The sequence below is a fragment of the Apodemus sylvaticus genome, chromosome 23, assembly GCF_947179515.1.
Source record: "Apodemus sylvaticus chromosome 23, mApoSyl1.1, whole genome shotgun sequence".
Lineage (NCBI taxonomy): Eukaryota > Metazoa > Chordata > Mammalia > Rodentia > Muridae > Apodemus > Apodemus sylvaticus.
This window is the reverse complement of record NC_067494.1, coordinates 52,067,674-52,091,444: the sequence shown is the minus strand read 5'-3', so window position 1 is coordinate 52,091,444 and position 23,771 is coordinate 52,067,674. Positions and strand designations below refer to the sequence as shown.

General features: G+C 40.9%; 1 pseudogene; it reads right to left on the bottom strand.

Moving 5' to 3' along the window:
* Positions 1-23,771, bottom strand: part of LOC127673653 (zinc finger protein 431-like) — a 59,447-nt pseudogene that overhangs the window by 24,882 nt on the left and 10,794 nt on the right.

Sequence of the window (23,771 nt, the reverse complement as noted above, 5' to 3'; positions counted from 1 at the left end):
CTGTAAACAACATTCTTTTTAGAACTCTTTCTAGCACAGTATTTCAGAATTACTTGGACTAGAATTATTGTGGCACCACACAGGCACATAGATAGCAACAGACAGGAATTACTGTTCACATGGGCAGACTCAGGCTCAGACAGACATTACCACTTTTTTGGGGGGAGGAGGGGTTCGACAGGGTTTCTCTGTATAGCCCTGGCTGTCCTGGAACTCACTCTGTAGACCAGGCTGGCCTCGAACTCAGAAATCCACCTGCCTCTGCCTCCCAAGTGCTGGAATTAAAGGCATGCACCACCACCACCTGTTGAGACCCTCCAGGTCAGGTTTTGGAGGCCTTGGAATTCCTGACCAAAGCACCAAAATGTTGTGCCAGGAAGCCTTCATGAATCCTAAAAGATCACCAAGGAATTGGTTCAGATGGAATTGTATTAGGGTCTCTTTATTTAGACTTGAGCCTGGGCCATACCACTGTCTCTGAGGCAGCAAAACAGGAGGGGCGTTCCTAAGCTTACTTTCTGGCAAGTGTTTATAGAGACAGGAAGGGAGCATCTAGCCTGGTACACATTTGATTGGCAGGAGGCAATATGGCCTTTAACATAACCAACATTGGTTGGTGCTGGGAGCCAAACCAGAAACTTATGGTTTTTCTTCCTCATTGGTGGCTGTTAGGAAGTGTAAGGTCTGGAGCAGGATTGTAACCTGGAGGAATAGATATGTTGGGAAATAGCCTGGAAACTGGTACTAGATACTGGCCTGTTAGTTAATTTGAATATAACCTGAGATCAGGTTCTCTACAACAGAGGATGAACCCAAAAGATTGGTCGTTCAGGTATAGAATAATCCGATCATAAATAAGAATGAAGCTAGTTTGTCTTTACTATAAGATAGATGGCTTTTAAGTCTAAAATGGAGGGAGGCTTATTCTTCACACTTTCTTTAGCAATAAAAAGAAAAAGCCTAAACAAGATTGATTTCCACTGTATTTTCATGGTGGGTTAAATACCTGGGAAGTTTCTGCTAAGAAAACATGTATGTCTACTCTGTATCTTCAGTGCTAAATCTAAAATCGGTGATAAACTTAAAACAGGTGGAAATAAAACATGGAGTGCTCTGGTGTAATAGAGCCCTTGTGTTGCTATCTCCAGCTTTAACCTGTCCTGTTACAATATGTTGTGGTAACTGCTGTTATGGATTGGATACTGTGAAGCACCCAAAGTCCACTGCATAGACATTAAGATCACCTGCCATGGGGGCTGGTGAGATGGCTCAGTGGGTAAGAGCACTGACTGCTCTTCCAAAGGTCCTGAGTTCAAATCCCAACAACCACATGGTGGCTCACAACCATCGGTAAAGAGATCTGACACCCTCTTCTGGTGTCTGAAGACAGCTACAGTGTACTTAGAGAAAATAAATAAATATATATTTAAAAAAAAAAAGATCACCTGCCATTTTGTTTAAGTAATTGCAGGGAATGCATGCACTTCCAAGAGTGGAATTTACATGATCTGCTAATGTGCTGCTTCTACAGCTCTCTTACTAAAGCCCCTAGCACAAAAAGAAAAATGGGGCTGAGAGATGGTTTAGTGAGAAAAGTGCTTGTTATACAAGCATGAGGACTTCAGTTCAATCCATATCAGATGAGAAGTGATCTCAGTGCTGTGAGGCAGAACTAGGCAGAACCTTAATTCTAGTTGACCAGTCAGAATAGCAAACTCAGTAAGGTCCTGATTCAAAGAAACTTTGTCTCAAAAGATAAGATAGAGAACAATACATGAGATACCAATACTGACTGCTGGCCTCCATATATGCATACAACGCATGTTTGTAGGAAATATATTAGTAAACAGACATGTTATTTAAAACAAACAAACAAACAAAAAACCAACAAAACCAGGCTTTGGAAGTTGCTATCCAGAACTTGCTGTGTTGGGAGAACTGAGTTCTGATGCTGCCAAGTAGCCTTGGTTTCTGTTGGTAGGGTTCTTGTGCTTGCCTTTCGCCAACTGGTTATCTCTGGTACTAGTTGGTCTTGCTGTCTCTGGCTGGAGCTTGTCCCTGTGGGCCTGTAAGCCTTTGGCTGTACTCCTGGGAGAGCAATTCTCTTCTGGCAGGGTCTGTGCACAGAAATCTGTGGAGCTGCCTGGCTCCCTGGTATAAGTGGCAGCATGAAGACTTCTGTCCCAGCTGCTCCACTGATCATATCCCCTGGTGTGCTCCCAGCTTTTCCCTCCAGAGAGAAGATGGATCACATCTCTGTGCTCAGAAGTGAAAGCACTGCTGGGAGATCACTCTCTCCTGGAGGGCTGTGCACAGAAGGCTGTGGAGTTGTACAGCAACTGGTACAAATGACAGCGAGAAGACTCGGTTTTTTTGTTTCTTTGTTTTGTGTGTGTGTGTGTGTGTGTGTGTGTGTGTGTGTGTGTGTGTGTGTGTGTGTGTGTGTTCGCGCGCACTCTCCCCATTGGTCTACTTTAAGTTATCTTTGTTGGTTCTTGTTAAGTGACAATTTGATAATGTCAACTGGTATTCTTTAAGGAGAGACCTGGATGCTGATTATAAAGACAAGTTTAACTACTGTCTGATCTAATTTGGAGTAAACTGCAGGGAAAATAGTACACAGTTTCAGTAGAGGTAGATTAGAAGGCTGTGGATAAGTCTGACCTATGTATAGAGTAGCTTCTCCTTCGTTCCCATAACAGTATTCATGTCTTCCTATGAGTTGCAAACTCTGTCAGCTACCTCATTCCCTCCTCTAACTACTCCTCTAACTACTGGGGACACCAAGCTCAGTCCTATGGTAGGCTGAGCAGTCGCCTCTGTATTTGCCAGGCTCTGGCACAGCCTCTCAGGAAACAGCTTATCAGTCTCCTGTCAGCAAGCTTAGAGTCTGGGCTTGTTGTCTGTATGTGGGATGGATTCCCAGGTGGGGCAGGCTCTGGATGACCTGTCATTTAGTCTTTGCTCCACACTTTGTCTCTGTATCTCCTACCATGAGTAAAGCAGGAGAAGCGAGGATGGGATAGGGGATTTCCTGAGAGGAAACTAGGAAAGGATTTAACATTTGCCATATAAATAAATAAAATATACAAAAACGAAAACAGGACAAAACAAAAACAAAAACAAAAAACATACCACAAACCAATGTGCATGACACACTGAAAGGATAGAAAATAATACAGCCTAACTCTAATGACCCCAAGAAATCAAGAGTTTAAAATGCTATCTCCCTTTGTTAGAAACTAGGTAAAAGGTCACATTCCAGAGCCTGCCATTTGTTTAGACCTAGCAGAAAGGCCTTAAATAGGTGATCCTGGCCCCAAAGGAAATGGGCTAAGCTTATCTTGCTTCTGTAAACTTACGCCATTACCCCTAAGCAGGAGTTGACACAGCTGTAGACATTATAAGAGACTAATTGGTCCACTGAGCGCGGGCTATAATAATTTAAACTGATTGGCCTAAAAACTATGGAATGGTACAAATCAATTAGCTCACATTTCACGGGCTCTCCATGTTAAGGAATGTTTGGTTTGTGATTTGCGGGCTCTGTTGTAAACTTATAAAAGCTGTCGCAATTCGGCACTCGGGGTCCACAGTCCTCTAACCCTGCGTGGTGCACGGCTATGGAACCCAGAAATCTGGAATAAAGAAATCCTCATGCTATTGCATCGAGACCGTTTCTCCCAAGTGATTTGGGTGTCGCCTTCCGGGGTGTGGGGTGCTGGGGTACCCTTGGTTTTTGGGTTCTTACAACACAAGTAAAAAAATAAAATAAAATAATGAAATGTCTATTTTGAATGCAAACAGGTGAAGGAACTGAACAAAACCATCCAGGATCTAAAAATGGAAACAGAAACAATACAAAGACCACAAAGAGAGACAACCCTGGAAATAGAAAACCTAGGAGCCGGGTGTGGTGGCACTCGCCTGTAATCCCAGCACTCAGGGAGGCAGAGGCAGGTGGATTTCTGAGTTCGAGGCCAGCCTGGTCTCCAGAGTGAGTTCGAGGACAGCCAGGGCTAGAAAGAGAATCCATATCTCAATAAAACCAAATCCAAAAAAAAAAAAAAAGAAAAAGAAAAAGAAAATCTAGGAAAGAGATCAGGAGTTATAGATGCAAGTATCACCAACACAATACAAGATAGAGAAGAGAGAATCTCAGGTGCAGAAGATACCATAAAAAACATTGGCACTATAGTCAAGGAATGGGGGGGAGACTCATGGGCCAAAACATCCAGGAAATGCAGGACACAATGAAAAGGCCAAACCTAAAGATAATTATACAAGAAAACTTCCCTAACTTAAAGAAAGAGATGCCTATGATATATTGGAAGTCTACAGAATTCCAAATAGACTGGACCAGAAAGGAAATTCCTACAATCACAAAACAGTCAAAACACAGAATGCACAAAACAAAGAATATTAAAAGCAGTAAGGGGAAAAGGTCAAGTAACAGATAAATGCAGACCTATCAGAATTACACCAGACTTCTCAACAGAGACTATGAAAGCTAGAAGATCCTGGGTAGATGTCATACAGACCCAAAGAGAACACAAATGCCAACCCAACCTACTATACCCAGAATAGCCCTCAATTAGTATAGATGGAGAAATTGAGATATTCCAAGAGAAAACCAAACTTACACAATATCTTTCCACAAATCCTGCTCTACAAAGCCCAATAGATGGAAAAGTCCAACACAAGGAGGGAAACTACACTCTAGAAAAACCAAGAAAGTAATCTTTCCAAAAACACAAAAGATAGGCACACAAACATTATTCCACCTCTAACAACAAAAATAACAGGCAGCAACAATCATGATTTCTTAATATTTTTTATATCAACGGACTCAATTGCCCAATAAAAAGACATAGACTAACAGCCTAGATATGTAAACAGGACCCAGCATTTTGCTGCATACAGGAAATGCACCTCTTTGACAAATTGGCAACCAAGAGATTGGAAAAAAAGATCTTTACCTATAGATAGAAGGCTAATATTCAATATATACAAAGAACTCAAGAAGTTAGACTCCAGATAACCAAATAACTCTGTACAGAGCCATATTGGGGTATCTTGCAACATGGTAGGAACTTGACATTGGCCAAGGACCAGGGCTTCAGGCAGGAATCTGACATTAGGGCATAACAGGGAAGTAGGTTACAGCAGGAATTTTTATCCTAGGGTGGAGGGCTGAGAATGTACTTAAAATTGATGAAGTGGCTATTCCTGGTTGTCAACTTGACTATATCTGGAATGAAGTACAGTCTAGTATTGGAAGGCTCACCTATGATCCTAATTTGGAGGCTCAGAGATATAAGTTTCTGACCTGGATCTTGGTATGGAGATATTGAAGCATAGTGGCTAAGACAAGGAGATCTCCAAGTACAAGATCATTTGGGATTGAAGGCATGGATGCACACACCTTTAATCTGGGCCACACCCTCTGCTGGAGATTTACAGTCTTTAATCTGGGGTACACCCTCTACTGGAGACATAGAAGGACATTGGAAGAAGGAAGATTCTCTCTCACTCTTCCTTCTGTGCTTGCTTCATGGGACTGAGAAACTTCTAGATCCTTGGACTTCCATCCACAGCTGCTGCTGATCATTGTTGGGGAGTTGGACTATAGACTGTAAGTCATTGACAAATTCCCTAACTATATAAAGACTATCCATACGTTCTGGGACTCTAGAGAACCCAAACTAATGCAGAAGTTGGTACCAGGTGTGGTTCTAGAGGAGCAGAAGTATAAGGATGAATGTTTCAAAATTTTGGAGTTGGTTGGCTGATCCAATAGCACCTTCAACTACTGAAACTTCTCCAGATTCTCTCCCTCCTGGGAGCTCGGAGAATATTGAAGACCCTGGATGAAACTATATCTCAAGCTTAAAGAAGCTAATGCCTTTGATTATCTTGATGAATTAGGTGATTCGGTGGTATACAATACTTTCTCCAAGTTGGGGGAAAAAATCAGAAAATGATTTTGCTGGCTGGTTGCTCTTAGCATCTCGGGGGGGGGGAAAAATGAAGGAAAGGAAAGAGTTGTGTGATAAAATCGAAAAGCTCCAGACTCAAGTAAACAATCTAAAAGTTCCTAAGTGTGCCCTTGAAGAGAATCTACTCTCCAGCAGCCATAGAGCTCAAGTAGCAGAAAATCAAACTGAAGCCCTCATAAGGTTGGCTGAATTACAGCAAAAATTTAAGTCTCAACCTCAGAAGGTGTCAACTGTTAAAGTAAGGGCATTAATTGGCAAAGAATGGGATCCTGTAACTTGGGATGGGGATGTGTGGGAAGACCCTGCTGAAATTGAGAATTTTGAATCTTCAGATTTTCAAGAATTTGCTCCACCTGAAGAAGTAGTACCCTCAGCCCCACCCCTTGAAATAATTCCTTCTCCACCTGAGGAAATTAATCCCTCAAAGCCTGATAATCCAGCAGGGACTTTTGCTGACAATACTGATGTTTCTCAGGGCCCACCAATAGTTTCTTCTAGACCTATAACCAGACTCAAGGCAAAGCAGGCCCCCTAAGGGGTAGGTAGAAAGTGTAGTCCATGAGGAAATACACTGTACTAATAAGGAGCTTAATGAGTTTGCTAATTCATTCAAGCAGAAGCCGGGGAATATGTGTGGGAATAGATTTTAAAGGTGTGGGATAATGGTGGAAGGAACATAAAACTAGAGCAGGCTGAGTTTATTGGCATGGGCCCTCTGAGTGGAGATTCTAGGTTTAATATGGAAGCTCGCACAGTTCAAAAAGATGTCAAAAGTTTGTTTGATTGGATGACCTGAAGTACTTATCAAAAGATGGCCTACTGAAAGGAGTTGGAGATGCCTGATATCCCTTGGCTTACTGTTGATGAAGGGATTTTACGGCTTAGGGAAATTGCAATGCTAGAGTGGAGACATTGTGTAAAACCTAATCCTCCACAGTGGGAAGGTCCAGAAGATATGCCCTTCACCAGTCCTATAAGACGAAAACTGGTGAGAGGGGCACCAGCATATTTAAAGAGTTTTGTTCTTGCCCTTTTCATTGTGCCAGACCTTAGGGTTGGAGATGCTGCTGCTCAATTAGATGAATTAAATTCAGTGGGTTTAATTGGGCCCGGAGGTAATAAGGACCAGGTGGCAGCATTGAATCACCAGAGACAAGGTGATTGTAGTCATTATAATGGACAGCGTAGATAAAACAATGTTTATAATGACATGCACCATAATGGGCAGAGAGGTGGAATTTATAATGGTATGACTCATTTGGACTTTTGGTGCTGGCTAATTGATCATGGTGTTTCCAGGGATGAAATACATAGGAAACCTACTGCATATCTGTTTGATCTGTATAAGCAGAAAAATCCTCAAACAAATGATAGGAAGGCTGCATTGGATCATGGCAAAAGGTAATCTCGGCCAGTGAATCAATTTCCAGACTTGAGACAGTTTACATATCCAGAACCCCTTGAATGAAGGGGTGGCCAGGTTCCCCTGAGGAAGGATCTTGATAAGACACCTAAAAGTTTTGCTGTTAGTCTTTCTCCAATTCTTCCCCAGAGGGACCTACAGCCTTTTACAAGGGTAACTGTACACTGGGGGAAAGGAAATAATCAGACTTTCCGGGGGCTATTGGATACTGGTTCTGAATTGACACTGATTCCAGGAGATCCCAAAAAACCTTGTGGCCCTCTAGTTAGAATAGGGGCTTATGGAGGACAGGTGATTAAAGGAGTTTTGACTGATGTGTGACTCACAGTAGGTCCAGTGGGTCCCGGAACACATCTTGTGGTCATTTCCCCAGTTCTAGAATGTATAATAGGAATAGATATACTCAGAAATTGGCAGAATTCTCATATTGGTTCTCTGACCTGTGGAGTGAGGGTTATTATGTTTGGAAAGGCAAAATGGAAGCGTTTAGAGTTGCCTCTGCCAAAGAAAATAGTGAATCAAAAACAATATCGTATTCCTGGAGGAATTGCAGAAATTACTGCCACAGTCAAGGACTTGAAAGATGCAGGGGTGGTGGTTCCCACCACATCTCCCTTTAACTCTCCCATCTGGCCAGTGCAGAAGACAGATGGATCATGGAGGATGACAGTTGACTATCGAAAATTAAATCAGGTAGTAACTCCAATTGCAGCTGCTGTACCAGATGTAGTTTCGTTACTTGAGCAAATTAACACATCTCCTGGAACCTGGGATGCAGCTATTGACCTGGCAAATGCCTTCTTCTCAGTACCTGTACATAAGGACCACCAGAAGCAATTTGCTTTCAGTTGGCAAACCCAGCAGTATACCTTTACAGTTTTGCCTCAAGGATATATTAACTCTCCTGCCCTGTGTCATAACATAGTTAGAAGGGACCTTGATCATTTGTCTCTTCCACAAAAATATCACATTGGTGCATTATATTGATGATATTATGCTGATTGGACCAAGTGAGCAGGAAGTAGCAACCACTTTGGATTCATTGGTAACACATATGCGTATCAGGATGGGAAATAAATATGACCAAGATTCAAGGTCCATCTACTTCAGTGAAATTCTTAGGAGTACAGTGATGTGGGGCATGCAGAGATAGTCCTTCTAAGGTGAAAGATAAGTTATTGCACCTGCCCCCTCCCACCACCAAGAAAGAAGCACACCGTTTAGTGGGTCTATTTGGATTCTGGAGACAGCACATTCCTCACTTAGGTGTGTTACTCAGGCCTATTTACCAAGTGACTCGGAAAGCTGCTAGCTTTGTGTGGGGCCCAGAGCAAGAGAAGGCTCTTCAATAGGTCCAGGCTGCTGTGCAGGCTGCACTACCACTTGGACCATATAATCCAGCAGACCCAATGGTACTTGAGGTGTCAGTGGCAGATAGAGATGCTGTTTGGAGCCTCTGGCAGGCCCCTGTAGGTGAATCACAGAAGAGATCTTTGGGATTTTGGAGCAAAGCTCTACTCTCATCCACAGACAACTACTCTCCCTTTGAAAAACAGCTCTTGGCCTACTCTTGGGCCTTAGTGGAAACTTAACGTTTGACAATAGGACACCAAGTTACTATGTGACCTGAACTGCCCATCATGAGCTGGGTGTTATCAGACCCTCCAAGTCATAAAGTAGGGTGTGAACAACAGCAGTCTATTATCAAATGGAAGTGGTATATACATGATCAGGCCAGAGCAGGTCCTGAAGGCACAAGCAAGTTACATGAAAAAGTTGCTCAGATGTCTATGGTTTCTACTCCTGTTACAATGCCATCTGCTGCCAAGCATGCACCTATAACCACATGGGGTGTTCCCTATGACCAGCTGACTGAAGAAGAGAAGACTAGGACCTGGTTTACTGATGGCTCTGCACATTATGCAGGCACCACCCAGAAGTGGACAGCTGCAGCATTACAACCCCTTTCTGGGACAAGCCTGAAAGATACAGGTGAAGGAAAATCTTCACAGTGGGCAGAACTTCCGGGCAGTACACATGGTATTACAGTTTGTTTGGAAGAAGAAATGGCCAGATGTACGACTGTTCACTGACTCATGGGCTGTAGCCAATGGATTGGCTAGATGGTCAGGAACATGGAAAGATCACAATTGGAAAATTGGTGAGCAAGACATCTGGGGAAGAAGTATGTGGATAGATCTCTCCAAATGGGCAAAGGATGTGAAAATATTTGTGTCCTATGTAAATGCTCACCAAAAGGTGATTTCAGCTGAGGAGGAGTTCAGTAATCAAGTGGATAAGATGACCTGCTCTGTGGACAGTCAGCCTCTTTCCCCAGCCATCCCAGTTACTGCCCAGTGGGCACATGAACAAAGTGGCCATGGTGGCCGAGACGAAGGTTATGCTTGGGCTCAGCAACACGGACTTCCACTCACCAAGGCTGACCTGGCTACAGCTGCTTCTGCCAACAGCAGAAACCAACACTGAGCCCCAGATATGGCACCATTCCTGGAGGTGACCAGCCAGCAACCTGGTGGCAGGTTGACTATATTGGACCACTTCCCCCATGGAAAGGACAGTGTTTTGTTCTTACTGGAGTAGATACTTATTCTGGTTATGGATTTGCCTGCCCTGCACATAATGCTTCTGCCAAAACCACCACCCGTGGACTCACAGAATGCCTTATCTATCATCATGGTATTCCACACAGTATTGCTTCTGACCAAGGAACTCATTTCACAGCCAGAGAAGTGCGACAGTCGCCCACGATTATGGAATTCACTGGTCTTACCATGTTCCCCATCATCCTGAAGCAGCTGGTCTGATAGAAAGATGGAATGGACTTTTGAAGACACAGTTATGGCGCCAATTAGGTGGCAGCAGCATGGAGGGCTGGGGCAGAGTTCGTCAGAAGGCAGTATATGCTTTGAATCAGCGTTCAATATATGGTACAGTTTCTCCCATAGCCAGGATCCATGGGTCCAGGAACCAAGGGGTGGAAAAGGGAATAGTTCCACTCACTATCACTCCTAGTGACCCTCTAGGAAAATTTTTGCTTCCTGTCCCCACAAATTTAGGTTCTGTTGGCCTAGAAGTTTTGGTTCCAGAGGGGGGAGTGCTCCTACCAGGAGCCACAAGAAACATTCCACTGAATTGGAAGCTCAGACTTCCCCCTGGCCATTTTGGGCTTCTAATGCCCTTAAACCAACAGACTAAGAAAGGAATAACAGTGTTAGGAGGGGTGATAGATCCAGATTACCATGGGGAAATTGGATTGCCTCTTGATACAGGAACCGCTGTATCAAGCAGAACACAGATGGTCAACCTTTCCAGCTCCCAGACGCTCCTTTCCAGAACCCATGAAGTGACTCTAGGTTTGTCCTTGGCACCACTTGTTGAAGATGCTGTTTTCTCTGAGTGTTGAAGATGCTGTTTCTCTGGTTCTGGTCCCACTAGCACTGGTCCACTTGCTATGGCCCTGCTCGCTCCTGCCCAAAGGTTTACTTATTATATGTAAGTACAACATACCTATCTTCAGACATATCAGAAGGGGTCATAAGATCTCATGAGGGATGATTGTGAGCTACCATGTTGTTGCATTTATACTTATGGTGGCTTGAATCCTAAAATACACTCAATGATCATTTGTTGAGGACAAGTTAGTTGACGTGGAAGATACTTATAAATGAGTGAAGGCAATGCTAAAGGCAAAATGATTACAGACTTGGAACAGACATTACATTCAGTGCTGGATTGGTCATCGAACAGGATCTAATCACATCTCGGGTTGTGTTTTGTGTTTTTTTTTTTTCTTTCTGTGCTAAGACATCATGGCCAAGATAACCTTTTTTTTTATTTATTTAAGAATTGTATCATATTTTTTTATTAAGGGTTGAAAATAATTTTTAGTTTTTAAATTATAATTCTTCCTACTGGCTTCTGGCTTTGGACCTTCCTATGCCACACCATATCCAAGTGGCACAGGGAGGAAGCTAACCACCCAGGAGTACAGAGAAGTGAGTCAGCACAGTTTAGACCTCCCCTGCTGCTCAGAGGATCACATCCAGAACCCTAAGGCTGGAGCCTTCCAGCTTCTGTTTCAAGATTGGGGCCATCCTCTACTACAGTGTGATAATATGCAAGTTTCACAGGGAGGAAGCTAACTACTCAGGAGTGCCAGGAGGTCACACAGCACAAGTAGACCACCCCTGCTGCTCAGAGGAAACAGCCAGAAACCCTGATAAGAGCCTAGGAGCAGCCTTGGAAAGGAATCTTCCAATTCCCGACTGCAGAGCACCCAGAGTTGATCCTGGACCACAGAGCTACATACCCAAATGCAATCACAAGAGAGCTGCTCTCACAGGAGTACCTACATACCTGTGTACACAGAGAGTACCAGTCTCCCAGGAGAACAGGTACAGAGGCTTGCAGGACAGAAAAGCCACAATCAAAGACAGCACCACTAGCTAACACCAGAGATAACCAGATAGCAAAAGGCAAATGCAAGAACATTAACAAGAGAAATCAAAGCAACATCTGAAACAAGTCCTCCCAGAACAGCAAGCCTGGATATCCCAATACACTGGAAAAGCAAGATCTGGATTTAAATTCACATCTCATGATGCTGATAGAGGACTTCAAGAAGAACATAAATAACTCCCTTAAAGAAATACAAGAGAACATAGGTCAACAGGTAGAAGTCCGTAAAGAGGAAACACAAAAATCCCTTAAAGAAATACAGGATAACATGGGTCAACAGGTAGATGCACTTAAAGAGGTAACACTAAATTCCCATTAGCCATGCGGTGGTACCTGTAATCCCAGCATTCTGGGAGGCAGACACAGATGGATTTCTGAGTTCTGAAAAATAGATTTCCCTTTGTAGGGCTGGATTTCCCTCGCCAACACACTGAGGGGAACTCTCAATTCTGAACATTTATGATCCAAATGCAAGGGCACCCACATTTGTAAAAGAAACTTTCCTAAAGTTCAAAGTACACATTGCACCACAAACAATAATTGTGGGTGACTTCCACACTCTGCTGTCAAAAATGGAAAAATCAGGGAAACACAAACTAAACAAAGACACAGTAAAACCAAGAGAAGTTTTGGACCAAATGGATTTAATAGGTATCAATAGAACAGTTCATCCTAAATCAAAAGAATATACCTTCTTCTCAGCACCTCATGGTACCTTCTCTAAAACTGATCATATAATTGGTTTTGAATTTATGTCAGCTTCCAGAGGCACAACTGTCTTTTCTAACAAGATAAGGGATTCAATGTTGGGAATAAGACCAAAATGCATAAATAAAACCTTCATCTCATAATTATCAATTGTAACAGGTAGAGGCCAAGGGATTCTGGCAGAACTTGACAGTGTGGCCATCTCTGATTTATTAAATATAGACCTCAACCATTTGTGCCAATGTTTGAGATTTAACAATAGGGAGAAAGTAAAACTTTAAATGATTTAATTATTATCTCAAAAATTATTTTAAAAAGATTAACTAGGCTTTATGGTTGAAAATTTACCCATGTTTCAGACATATGTTCTAAAGCAAGTTAAGTATGACTCACACCTTTCATCTCTGGATGTGGATCTTAACATTGGAATATTACAATTAAGCATCGCCACAACAATTGTCAAGATCTTCTGTGTTGGTTGAACTCAGGAGTCTTGTCAGGGTTTCTATTCTTTCAAAAAAACATCCTGACCAAAAAGCAAGATGGGAAGGAAAGGATTTCTTCACCTTATACTTAAACATTGCTGTTCATCAGCAAAGAAATTCAGGACTAGAACTCACTCAGAGTAGCAACCTGGATGCAGGAGCTAATGCAGGAACCATGAAGGAATGTTGCTTACTTGATTGCTTCCCTTACCTTGATCAGCTTGTGTTCTGATAGAACCCAGGACTACCAGCCCAGGGATGGCACCACCCAAAATGTGCCATCCCACCCTTGACCACTAATGGAGAAAATGACTTACAGCTGGATCTCATAGAGCCATTTCCACTAGGGAGGGTCCTTTCTGTGTGATAACTCCAGTTTGTGCCCAACCTGACATACAAACTAGCTAGTAAATCATGAAATTACAGATAATAAGTTTTTATAAATTAATTTCCTTAGAAACTATTATCAAAGTAAGAAACCTCTCTCTTTCATCCCACTCCTTTTCTTTGCTTTGATTATACCAGCTTCAAAGTTAATAAGTGGACTCATACTTTCTGAAGTTCCTCTGCATATGTATTTTCCCTGAGAAAGTCTAAGACAAAGGAGGACATTCATTCAATTGAGAACAGTCATTCAATTGTCTCAGCTAGAAGGGTCTGCATGACTCTCTTCAGGCACTGGCTACCAGAGGCAGGATTAGGTATACAAAGAAATTATACAGTAAATGGCAAGTCTAAGTTACAAAAGAAATTCTTCTAAAGACAATCAAATAACAATACCACTTAACAAAAGTAAAATTCTTAACTCTCTAGAGTAATTGGAGAATAGACAAAACAGGTGATCAGAGAAGTGACGCACTGAAAAACGGGGAAAAAAGGTGTGGGGGAGGTTACCAACCCTTGACTTGTGAGAATGATAGATATAGTTGAAACAATGAATAGCCATTGTGACTTTTAAAAAGAGCAGACCAATCCCTGGTAGGGAAAATGGCATCAATAAGATCATGTATGATTTTGTCACTATGTGCAATATAAGCTGCTGAATTCTGTAGCCTGAAACACACAGTTATAGCCAATAACCACTGATTCAAATTTCTTAACTGATTCAACTAGATTAACAAAGTTGGGCTCAGCATATTCTCCCCAAGGTGTATACCTATCAATGCATGAGTAAATAAATGCTGGCGATTATAAAATCACTCTTTTTGCCACAGAATGACCTTCTTCAGGATGAAGACCTCTGCTGATGACTCCCTTAAACTTAATCTGTGAGGTACCTATGGTCTGCATTCTTTCAACTTCCAGTGCACACAGGAAACTCTTCTTCCTGTTCTAGCCTGAAGGCAGAAGCCATGAACAACAAGTATATTTGTTTCTGATTTCAACAACAGGCAGATCATTACATGACTGAAATGAATAATTTTGAAACTTCCTTGTGATACAGCCTTTAAACTCCAGATGTAGGAAGTGCAATGACATGGGAAGCAAGGTTATTGCCTTAGGATGCAAGAGACTGGGATCAAGGTGACAAAATTCCTTCTTTCAAAAACATTTTTCAAAAAGACTGATGATGCAACTTTTCTAAAATTAATATAAATTTTTGGCATCTTTAAAAGTCAGCGAAATATGGTAAGGATGTGCTTTCATTTTATACCAGTTGTGGGGATGCAGGTCTGCTTTTTGAGTGTCCTCAGTGGCTCACCATGATTTGCCACGTACTCTACCAGAAGCATGGTTTTGCTAGCCACTGATAATTACTGCAATTCTGTGATGTTTTGAATTTGGAGAACTTTTCAGATGGTACTTATATACACAGGCTCTGAGAGGTCAGGTTGGGACTTGATGGTCCTGTATGGACGAACTTTCTTTGTGGTTTGTTAGTAGCTGTGGTCAAAGCAAGAAATTGGCTTTCAGGATGTCCTTCTCCTCTATCGTGGTTTCTATCCTATCTTGTTGTAGGCAATGAATCTACGGGTAGGAGATGAGGATAAAGGATGGAAAAAGAAAAAAAACAACAACAAAAAACAAACAAACAAAACACAAAGGAGCAATGGCCAGATACACTTGTTAAAGTTAAAAGAAGAGCCAGCCTAGTACAGATTTTGCACGTGAAGTTTGCCTTGTCCTGAAAATGCTTTGCCCCATTGTTTACAGTCATAGGGTTTCTCTCCAGATTGTGATCTTTTATGCCTCTGAAGTAGGCCATGTTCTGCAATAGATTTGCCACACTGGATACATTAACAGGGTTTCTCTCCAGTATGTGTTCATTTATGCATTTGAACACTGCCATAGTGTGCAAAGGCTTTGCCACATTGGTTGCATCCATAGGGTTTCTCTCCAGTAGGTGTTCTTTTATGAATTTGAAGACTGCCATAGAATGCTAAGGCTTTGCCACATTGGTAACATTTTTAGGGACTCTCTCCCATATGTCTTATTTTATGCAGTTGAAGATTGCCTTGTGATGGAAATGCTTTGCTACACTGGTTATATTCATAGGGTTTCTCTCCAGTATGTCTTCTTATATGCACTTGAAGATTGCGTCGTTGTGAAAATGCTTTGCCACATTGGTTACATTCATAGGGTTTCTCTCCAGTATGTGTTATTTTATGCCTTTGAAGATGGGTGTGTTGTGCAAAGGCTTTGCCACATTGGTTACATTCAAAGGGTTTCTCTCCAGTATGTGTTATTTTATGCCTTTGAAGATGGGTGTGTTGTGCAAAGGCTTTGCCACATTGGTTACATTCAAAGGGTTTCTCTCCAGTATGTGTTATTTTATGCCTTTGAAGATAGCTGTGTTGTGCAAAGGCTTTGCCACATTGGTTACATTCAAAGGGTTTCTCTCCAGTATGTGTTGTTTTATGAATTTTAAGATGGCTCTTTTGTGCAAAGGCTGTGCCACATTGGTTACACTCAAAGGGTTTCTCTCCAGTATGTGTTCTTTTATGCACTTGAAGACTGCATTGTGATGAAAATCCTTTACTACATTGGCTACATTCATAGGGTTTCTCTCCAGTATGTCTTCTCATATGCATGTGAAGACCGCCTCGTTGTGAAAATGCTTTGCTACATTGGTTACATTTGTAGGGTTTCTCTCCAGTATGTCTTCTTATATGCACTTGAAGACTGCCTCGTTCTGAAAATGCTTTGCCACATTGGTTACATTCATAGGCTTTCTCTCCCATATGTGTTCTTTTATGCCTTTGAAGATTGGTGTGTCGTGCAAAGGCTTTGCCACATTGGTTACATTCAAAGGGTTTCTCTCCAGTATGTGTTGTTTTATGCTTTTGAAGATCACCTTTTTGTGCAAAGGCTTTGGAACATTGGTTGCATTCATAGGGTTTCTCTCCAGAATGTGTTCTTTTATGAATTTTAAGATGGCTGTGACGTGCAAAGACTTTGCCACACTGGGTACATTTATAGGGTCTCTCTTGCATATGTGTTCTTTTATGCACTTGAAGACTGCATTGTGATGAAAATGCTTTCCTACAGTGGTTACATTTATAGCACCTCTCTACGGTACGTGCTCTTGTATGTCTGTGAAGAAGGTAGTGTTCTGCAAAGGATTTGCCACACTGGTTACATTCATAGGGTTTCTCTCCGGTATGTATTCTCTCATGACTTCGAAGATGGCTGTTTTGTGCAAAGGCTTTGCCACATTGCTTACACTCAAATGGTTTCTCTCCAGAATGTGTTCTTTTATGCTTCTGAAGATCGCCTTGTTGTGCAAAGGCTTTGCCACATTGGTTACATTCATAGGGTTTCTCTCCAGAATGTGTTCTTTTATGAATTTTAAGATGGCTGGGACGTGCAAAGGCTTTGCCACACTGGGTACATTCATAGGGTTTCTCTTTAGTATATGTTCTTTTATGCCTTTGAAGATCGCCTTTGTGTGCAAAGGGTTTGACACACTGGTTACATTCATAGGGTTTCTCTCCAGAATGTGTTCTTTTATGTATTTGAAGATGACTGTGTTGTGCAAATGCTTTGCCACAATGGTTACATTCATAGGGTTTCTCTCCAGTATCTTTCCATTTATCCCTTTGAAGATGACTTTGACAATAATAGGCTTTACCTCTTTGGTTACAATCACAGAGTTTTTCTGCAGTGTGTGTTCTTCTATGTGTTTGAAGACTAGTATAATACACAATGGATACAGTATATATCCTTTTATGTAATGGAAGGTAATTGTTTCTTGCAAAGGCTCCGTCATATTGCATACATTCATAATGTTTCTCTCTAGTATGAATTGGTTTATCCCTTTGAAGATGCCTGTAATTCAAATAGGATACAATGCATTGGATATAGTGAGAGTGTTTCTCTATAGTATGACTACTTTCAAGCCTGTGTATGTTACTGGCATATATGAAAGGTTTACCGAATTCATACTACTAATGAATCATTTATCTGTATGAATTTATTGACCAACTTTTTTTCATTCTAAAGAGGAAGCACATATAATTGTGTTCTATCATTATGTTTAAATCCGTGGTAGTTTGCTTCATTGTTAGTATTATTTATATAACTATAAAGATACCACTGACAGTAAGAGCATTTACTACATACCTCAAAATTATACCATCCTTTTCCTGTATGAGGTTTTTCACATATGTGAGAAAATGTACAGGCATTCACAGCATTACCTCAATAATTGCATACATAAATTTTGAATAATGTGAGCCATACAACACTGGTGAAATTAAACAGGACAATCATAAATTTTCTACATTACTAATACTCATAGGGATATTGTGCAATCTAAGTTTGTTGATGTATTTGCAAGGAAAGTGTGAAATCAATTAATTGAAAATGTTAAACTTTCAACAAATTTACTATAAGTGGAAAACTTTACAGATCTTATAATTATCCTATGAGAGAGCAACAGAGGTTAGGTCAATATCACTTAGGTGTAGAAAATTATATACTTTATGTTCAAAAGATAGAGACATAGAAACATAGATAGATAGATAGATAGATAGATAGATAGATAGACAGACAGACAGACAGATAGATAGATAGATAGATAGATAGATAGACAGACAGAGATATACATGTCCTATATAACAACTATGAACGGAACAATAACAAAGAAAGGATATATACATTGTATTCACACATTTTTAATGTTTGTTCCTCATAGACATGTGGTATTTGGATTAAGTTTTCACTCCAACAACATTTTAAACATTCATAAACTTCCATTCTCAATAATCTTAGCAACCTTCCTAAAAGTATATAAGTAACATCAGTATACTACAGACGTGCATATCAGAAAGTTTTGGATATAAACTGATTACACATGCACTGTGTACACTTTCCCTATCTGAATGGTATGAGAACAAACAGACTGGCAGTTCTGCAGTGTAGTTTGAATGGGCCTGAAATTGAAATGGTACTATCTGTTAAGGCATTGTTTACATGTTTTCTTTCTTAAAGAATGGCTTGCAAACACAAATCCAATACGTGACACTGAGGTATCACATTTGTATGAATTTAATAATCAGTATCCTTAAAGATGTGCTCATTTACGTGCTTGATTTTTAACAAAAGTTTCAAGAACACATTAAGATTTCATCAGAGGCATATTCAGAGGTATGCATCAGCATGCACAAGAAAATTACCTTCTCTGTCTTACAGAATCTTCACAATATTCTTCAATATCATTGTGATCTTCCCAGTTATAACCTAGAATATAGGACAAGAAAATGTATGATATAGTACTGGGGTTTAGGCAAAATTTAAAAAACTTTAAATTCTTTAGTGATCCTTAGAAACAGGCCTGATTTATTCACCTTATTTGTCCTCCTTCTCAAATGAAATTATAGAAGTACATCAATAAAAACAACAAAAACAATAAAAACCACAAAAACAAACAAACATGAACAAGCACAATGACAAAAAAACAGTTGCCCCTCATTTTAAAAACTACATTCACAGTCTTACCTATTGCAGTGAGGTTCCTATAGGTCTCCAGCATCACATCTTTGTAGAGACTCTTCTGCGAAGCATCCAACAAAGCCCATTCTTCCCGTGTAAACTTCACCAGTACATCATCATATGTCACTGCATTCTAAAATATCCCATATATATGGACAAAGGAAAGCATGATAATGAACTATTAGACAGGTATATTTCATTGAACATATTTTCAAGCAATTATGGTCCTGCGCTGACTTGTTTCCTGACACACAAGTTATAATGTAACCATGACTGCCAAGTCATTTCTCAAGGAAACTGAATAATGAGGCTCTCATCTGTCCTTTCTTCACTCTTATGATTGGATACACCCTTGGAAGACTAAAGACATAAAGAGACAAGCAAACAGATCAAGCATAGCAAGCACACATGAGAGACACTGTATGAATAATTATTTACTACAAAAGCAATGAGCAAGATGGTTGGACTGGTTAATGCATTTAATCACTGAGGACGGAGGCAAAAATATCTCATTGTGTTTGATACCAGCCTGGTCTATGCAGTGAGTTGGAGGACATCCAGAGTTGTATAGTATGACCCAGTATCCCTTGCAAAAATCAAACCACAAGGAAGCAAACCAATCAGAATATTACTTCGGTTCTTAAAATTAATTACACATTCATCCCAGTTGTATATTCATCTTCCAAGACAGACATCTTCCAGGTCAACAAACAGTTGGAGAAAGCAGAGAGAAAGAGAAAGGAATTGGAGGGGCAGTTTATTCAAAAATCTCCTTCTGAGTAACTAAAAGCTGACTCTTCAAAGCAGGCAAGTGTCCCAGAATGGGAAACACTATTATAGCTAATTATGAGGCTTTATTCCTTTGAAAAGGTGCTTAGGCTTCTGACTCACACTGGCCAGGAGAGCAAACACCTGTGATACCAATAACTTCCCAGAGAGGGCCAGAGTTCAGGATTTTTGAAGCATCACTGGATTTTAACTCAAGCTAAAGAGATGGGAAAAATATTCCAATGAAGTAGACCTAAAATGGAAGCTGGTGTAGCTATTTTACTATTTCACAAAATGGACGCAATCAAAGTATACAAATGGGCTACTGATATCATAGTGTATGTAAGTGAACTGTAAAATACATAAACTACCACAAGAAAACTCTTATAGCTCTTAGGCACTTCCAGGATAGTGGCTGAATCCTAAAGCAATTGAAACAAAATCAGGAACCCCCTATATACCTCTTATGTAAAAAGGAATGATCAACTGGAAAGATTTTAGGGACTCAACAGCCTGCACATTGCTCCACTGTGTAAATGAAACCCATTTTTTGTATCCATACCTCTGATGAAGGACATCTCCGTTCTTTCCAGTTTCTCACTATTATAAATACAGCTGCTATGATCATAGTGGAGCATGTGTCCTTGTTACATGTTGGAGAATCTTTTGGCTATATGCCAGGAGTGGTATACCTATAGTGGTACAGGTATACAGAGCTGTATTGCTGTGCTAAGCCACCTGGCACAACTTGACTTTGACTAAGGTGAAGTTCATTGTTTCTGCAGGTGTACAAATTCGTGAATTAAGCAGGTGACCCGTCCAGCTGCCTGAGCAGTGGAGCCAACACCCAGAGAACAGCCTGACAAGTTCCTGGGAACACACCCTTTCCCTGGTTTTGGGGAATGGACTTGCCCCGCCTATATAATATGGAGACCACCATTAATTTTGTCTTGAGCTGGAAATCTTGTCTTGACTCCATGTTTTTCTCCCTTCATCCTGTTCCTATCCCCATCTTTCTTCCAGGTGGCCAAGTAAACAGTTCAAATGTAGCCACTGGCAGTTACAGATTTATAAATAAAACTGCTATAAACATGGTGGAGCATGTGTCCTAGTTACATGTTGGAGAATCATTTGGCTATATGGCCATGAGTGGTATAGCTGAGTCCTCAAGTATCTGCTATCACCTGAGTTTTGGTTCTTAGCTATTTTGCCATGAACATACAAGAAGCCTACAGAACTCCAAATAGATTGGATCAGAGAAGAAATTCCTCCCATCATATAATGATCAAAACAAAATGCACAAAAGAAAGAATATTAAAAGCAGTAAGGAAAGAGATCAAGTAGCATAAAGGCAGACCTATCAGAATTACACCAGACTTCTCAGCAGAGACTATAAAAGCCAGAAGATACTGGGCGGATGGAAGCACAAATGCCAGCCCGGGCTACTACTATACCAGGCACAACTCTCAATTACTATAGGCCGAGAACAAACTCGAGTATCCTAGGATTCTAACTGCTAACAAGGCTGGTTGGACTACTGCTGATTTGTGAATGTTATAGAGTCAGTCTTCAGTCGTCTGAAGTCTACTTGGTGTGGCTTACCATCTAATAAGAACTGGTAAACCCTTTACATCATCAATTTTAGTCTTTTACATAACAGCTTATTATCATATTTCTACCGACACATGACATGAAATTTAAAAACTGCAAAAAATTAACTTCAGATGGATGTCACACACCTAAATGCTAAAGCATCCCTGTTGAAGACAGCAAAGAAATCTGGCCTCTATGATTTGCCATCTTGACAGGCATGTTTCAGTACAGAAGCTTCTGCTACAAATGCTTTGTGCAGTTCTATTCCTACAGATAAGATACTCACATGCCACAGTGTGTCCTGGAAATGACTATTACCACAAGGGACATCAGAGTTGGCTGTAACTAGAGGATGGTTTGCACCCACTCCTTGAAATGGAGGACAATTTTTGCTCCCTCCCCCAACCCCTCTCCTCCTCATTGAGGACACTAAACATATGCTCACTATTTTGCAGTTTCAGAGCTTGCTTGAGCTCCTCTGACACAACCCAGCAGTAGCATACAGCACACAACAAATGAAGTATTTAAGACTGCTCAGCTACAGGGAACCAAGGGCATGGCAGCTGGAAGAACCCTCCAATTCTGATCAGCAGGTTTGCCTGGAGGCACAGACTGGCAAGTGACTCTTTAATGACATGAGTTCCTCCCTCAGGGTTGGAGTGTGTTAAAGCAACTAGTGTGTTAAAGCAACACAGTGTACTAGTTCTTGGGTAAGGTTTCCAGACTAGGGGCAGACCTTTTCCACATCTTAAGCGATTTGTATTGAAAGGATAGAAAATACAGCCTAAGTCTCTAATGACCCCCAAGAAATCAAAAGTTTAAAATGCTATCTTGCTCCAAAAATGCTCTGATGCCAGCCTTTTTTTTTTTTAATCGAAATATATTTTTTATTTACATTTCAAATGATTTCCCCTTTTCTGGCTCCCCACTCCCCGAAAGTCCATATAAGCTCCCTTCCTTCCCCCTGTTCGCCCACCCACCCCTTCCCACTTCCCTGTTCTGGTTTTGCCATATACTGCTAACTGAGTCTTTCCAGAACAAGGGGCCGCTCCTCCATTCTTCTTGTACCTCATTTGATGTGTGCATTATGTTTTGGATATTCCAGTTTTCTAGGTTAATATCCATTTATTAGTGAGTGCATACCATAATTGATCTTTTGAGACTGCATTACCTCACTTAGTATGATGGTCTCCAGCTCCATCCATTTGCCTAAGAATTTCAAGAATTCTTTGTTTCTAAATGGCTGAATAGTACTCCATTGTGTATATATACCACATTTTTTGCATCCATTCTTCTGTTGAGGGATACCTGGGTTCTTTCCAGCTTCTGGCTATTAAAAAAAGGGCTGCTATGGACATAGTGGAGCATGTATCCTTATTACACGCTGGGGAATCCTCCGGGTATATGCCCAGGAGTGGTATAGCAGGATCTTCTGGAAGTGAGGTGCCCAGTTTTCTGAGGAACTGCCAGACTGATTTCTAGAGTGGTTGTACCAATTTGCAACCCCACCAGCAGTGGAGGAGTGTTCCTCTTTCTCCACATCCTTGCCAACACCTGCTGTCTCCTGAATTTTTAATCTTACCCATTCTGATTGGTGTTAGGTGAAATCTCAGGGTTGTTTTGATTTGCATTTCCCTAATGACTAATGAAGTTGAGCATTTTTTAAGATGCTTCTCTGCCATCTGAAGTTCTTCAGGTGAAAATCCTTTGTTTAACTCTGTAACCCATTTTTTAACAGGGTTATTTGGTTTTCTGGGGTCTAACTTCTTGACTTCTTTGTATATATTGTATATTAGCCCTCTATCTGATGTAGGGTTGGTGAAGATCTTTTCCCAATTTGTTGGTTTCCGATTTGTCCTTTTGTTGGTGTCCTTTGCCTTACAGAAACTTTGTAATTTTATGAGGTCCCATATGTAAATTCTTGATCTTAGAACATATGCTATTGATGATCTGTTCAGAAACTTTCCCCCTGTACCGATGTCCTCAAGGGTCTTCCCAGTTTCTTTTCTATTAGCTTCAGAGTAAGGCCAGCTTTCTAAGGAGTCCCAAACACTTTACATTCCAGAACCTGCCCTTTGTTAAGAGCTAGGCAAAAGGGCCTTGAATAAGTGATCCTGGCCCTGTAAGGTAACTAGAAATGAGCTAATTATCTGTTTATCTTGCTTCTGTAAACTGCTAATGCCATTACCCCCCAACTCAATATTTTTAGACCCCAGCAATAAGCTTAGCACTGAGTATATTGCCTTTCTGCCCTCAGCTTGAGACCTTTGGCCTCAAGAGATAGCTCACCCTGTCTCAGGAGCTAGCTCATCTGATGATTGGCCCAATGTTTAACTCTACAATGCCCTAAGGATGTTTGCTCCAAATAATCATTAACCTTTC